Genomic DNA, 4,240 nt, shown 5'->3' on the forward strand with positions numbered 1-4,240 from the left:
GGTGTCCCCAGGTCTCATCACACTTTGGACCAACCAGCCCTTCTTCTTTTCTGTCTCATATCCAGGTCAACAGGAATCTGTGGAACGTGGTTGAACTCAGCCAATTTCTTCATTGCTGCCTTTCCCCCTCTTCCACTCACCAGTAGACCAATGTGGTCACCAGCAAGCCTACATGCCTGCTCATTTGTTCCCTTTGAGTTTCAGTTTTGAGGCGGGTTTGTCCGAAAGGAACTTGATTGACTTGCCTTGATGGCTTCCCAGCAAACAACTTGCTTATTCTTATAGTACCCAGTCATACTGACATTTTTATTTTGTTTTGTTTTTTCTTGAAGATTTTCTTTGAAGATGTATCTTCTGTTGTTCTAGCTGTTCAAGGCAGGTCTGCTTGTCCTTTCTAGTGGGAATATCCCACCTCAGAAGGTTCTGGATGGGACTTAGGAGTCCACCTAAGATCCTATACACTACAAAGGCTCTGCAGGAAGCCTATTTCACTGGAAAAGTTCTAGAACCCATTGTAGGTATTCCAATCAGTTATAGGCTGAAGACGAACTTACAAGCTTTCTGTAATCATGTTTCCTGACATTCTTTTCTATCCAACTCAAGTGCCCATTTTATAATAGTAGGCAAGGGAAATCAATATACATAAGACAGTCAAGCATCTTAGTTATCATATTATTTCCTCTCTTCAAACTGTTCCTTGATCCCTGTATCACAGAGCCCTGTTGTTCCAAGGTTGAGCATGCATCACTATTTACCTCTGTCCCATTTAGCCCATGCAAACCTGTCTCAGTGTTCCCCTATCTACCTTGTTCTTCCACCCCCTCCCACTTCTTGTCTACTGCCCTCCCCAAAACCCAAACTATGATGTGTCTGCCCCTACTCTGTGCTTTACCATTGCCTCCTTCCACCTCCCCCAAGTCCCCCAACTCCAACACCACTGGTAACCAACAATTTTTTTTTTTTTCATTTTATTATGGGTATCTTTTCTTAAGCTTTTACAATAATGGTCTTATGCAATATTTGTCCTTTTGTGACTTACAAATTTCAGTCATCATAATGTCCTCAAGGTTCATCCATGTTATATGATGGCTTGCAGCTTCCTTGTTATTGTTCAAGGTAGCATAGTATTCCATTGTGTGTATGTACCACAGTTTGTTTACCCATTCTTCCACTAATGGGAATTGTTGGATCATATGGTATTTCTATTTGCAATTTTCTGAGGAAGTACCATACTGTTTTCCAGAGTGGTTGGACCATTTTGCATTCCCACCAGCAATGTAGAAGGGGCCCAGTCACTCCACATTTATTATCCTCTGCATTTTTGAACTTTACTATTATTGATGGTGTGATATGACATCTCATTGTTGTTTTGTTTTGCATCTATCTAAAGGCTGATGTTCATGAACATTTCTTCATATGTTTGTTGGCTGTCCAAACGTCTTCTTTGGTGAAGTGTCTGTTCGTGTCCTGTGCCCATTTCTTAATTGGGTTTCTTGTCTTTTTCATTTAGAGGTGTTGTAATTTCCTATATATTTTAAAAATTAGTCCCTTGTTTAATATGTCATTGCAAAAGATTTTTTCCCATTTTGTGGGCTCCCTTTTTACTCTTTTTGTGAAATCTTTTGAAGCACATAAGTTTCTAATTTTTAGAACGTCTCAACCATCTATTTTGTCTTCTTTTGTTTGTGTAATTTTCACAATGTTTTGTAGGCTGTGTGTGCCCAGGATTAGAACTCTTACATTTGTCCCTATTTTTTCATTGATACCTTTATCATTCTGGGATTCACATTTAGGTCTTTAATCCATGGTCTTTGTACATGGCTTGAGGTAAAGGTCTTGTTTCAGTCTTTTACATATTGATTTCCAAAGTTGCCAGCACCATCTGTTGAAGAGACCATGTCTTCCCCACTCAATGTACTTTGGCCTTTTGCCAAAGATCAATTTGCTGTATGTGGATGGGTTAATTTCTGGATTGTCAATTCTGCTGCATTGATATATGTATCTTTCATTGTACCAGTACCAAGCTGTTTTGACTGCTGTAGCCATGTAGCAAAATTTGAAATCAGGGAGTGAGAGGCCTCCAACTTTGTTCTTCTTCTTAAGCAATGTTTTGCTTATCCTGGGTCTCTTTCCTTTCCATATAAAGTTTGTAATTGTTTTTTCCATCTCTTTGAAGAATGTCATTGGAATCTGGATTGTGATTGGATTATATGTGTAGATTGCTTTGGGTAGTGTTGACATTTTCACAATGTTAAGTCTTCCTATCAAGGGACATGATATATTCTTCCAGTTTTGTAAGTCCCTTTTAGTTTCTTGTAATAGTGTTTTGTAGTTTTCTTGGCATAGGTCCTTTGTTTCTCTGGTTACATTTATTCCTTTAGGTAGCTAGAGGAATCCAACTGATTTTTGTTTGTTGATCTTGTACCCTGTCACTTTGCTGAATCTTCTAATGAGTTCCAGTAGTTTTTTTTGGGTTTTTTGCCTATGGCCTTTTACAGGGGGCTGTTCATTTGATACTTTCAGCATTATTGATGGAAGGAATACACAGAGTCGCTGTACCATAAAGAAATGGTCTATATTCAACCATTTCAAGAGGTAGCATATGATCAAGAGTCATTGACACTGAAGGAAGAAGTCCAATGTGCATTGAATTCATCGGCAAAGAACAAGGCTCTGGGAAATGATGAAATATAAATTAGAATGTTTCAACAAACTGATGTGATGCTAAAGGTGCTCACTCATCTATGTCAAAAAAATTGGAGGACAGCTACCTGGCCAAATGACTGGAAGAGATCCATAGTTGTGCCCATTACAAAGAAAGGTGACCCAACGAAATGTGAAAATCATTGGACAGTATCATTATTGCATGCAAGTAAAATTTTGCTAAAGATGATTCAAATAAGGTTGCAACAATAAGTACATTTGTAGAAAATTGCCAGATGTTCAAGCCAGATTCCAATGGGAACGTGGAACAAGGGATATCATTGCTGATGTCAGATGGGTCTTGACTGAAAGCAGAGAATATCAGAAGATGTTTATCTGTGCTTTATTGACTATACAAACACTTTCGACTGTGTGGATCAGAGCAAAGCTACAGACAATATTGTGGAGAATGATTCTTCTGGAACACTTAATAGTACTCCTGAAGCACATAGACCAAGAGACAATTGTTTGAATAGAACACTGAATGGTTTAAAATTAGGAAAGGTGTGTGCCAGGGTTGTATTATTTCACCATACTTATTCAATCTATATGCTGAGTGCATAATCTGGGAAAGTAGATTATATAAAGAAGAACATGGCCTCAGGATCAGAGGAAGACCCATTAACAATCTGTGATATGAAGATGATACAACCCTGCTTGCTGAAAACAAAGAGGACTTAAAATACTTACTGATGAAGAACAAAGATCACAGCCATAGATATGAGTTGCACCTCAATGTAAAGTAAATATAAATCCTAACCACTGGGCCAATAAATAACATGATAAATGGAGAAAGTCTGAAGTGTCAAAAACTTAATTTGTTCAGATCAACCATCAACAATCATGGAAGTAGCAGTCAAGAAATCAATTACTATATTGCATTAGGCAAATCTGGTACACAAGACCTCTAAAATGTTAAGAGCAAAGATTTAAGTGTGAGGACTAAGGTGCTTAGGTCAATACCTGACCCAAGCCAAGATATTGTCAATAACGTCATATGCATATTAAATTGGATAGTGAATAAGGAAGACCTCAGAAGAATTGATGCATTTGAGTTATTGTGTTGGAGAAAAATATTAACAGTTCCTTGGACTGTAAAAAGAACAATCCAATATGCATTGAAAGAAGTACAGCCAAGATGGCCAGACTTCATGTCTCATACATCAGGCATACTATCAGGAGGGACCAGACCCTGGAGAATGACATCATGCTTGGTAAAGTGCAGAGTGAGAGTAAATGAAGGAGACCCCCAATGGGATGTGTGGCTAAAGTTGTAGTATCAATGGTTCCAAGCATAGTAATGGCTGTGAGGTTGGCGCAGGACTGGGCAGTGTTTCGTTCTGTTGTGCATATGGTTGCTATGAGTCTTTACGGACTCAATGGCACCTAACAACAACAATATATAAATACAGTGTGAGGGGAAAGTGTTGAGATCTAATTTAATAGCACACAAATAGATTTTTGAATGAGCAGAACTGAATAGTTCAGGGGGGTACTTCAAGAATGCATAAACATATATATATATATATATATATAT

The sequence above is a fragment of the Chrysochloris asiatica genome, unplaced genomic scaffold (genome assembly GCF_000296735.1).
Source record: "Chrysochloris asiatica unplaced genomic scaffold, ChrAsi1.0 scaffold00035, whole genome shotgun sequence".
NCBI lineage: Eukaryota > Metazoa > Chordata > Mammalia > Afrosoricida > Chrysochloridae > Chrysochloris > Chrysochloris asiatica.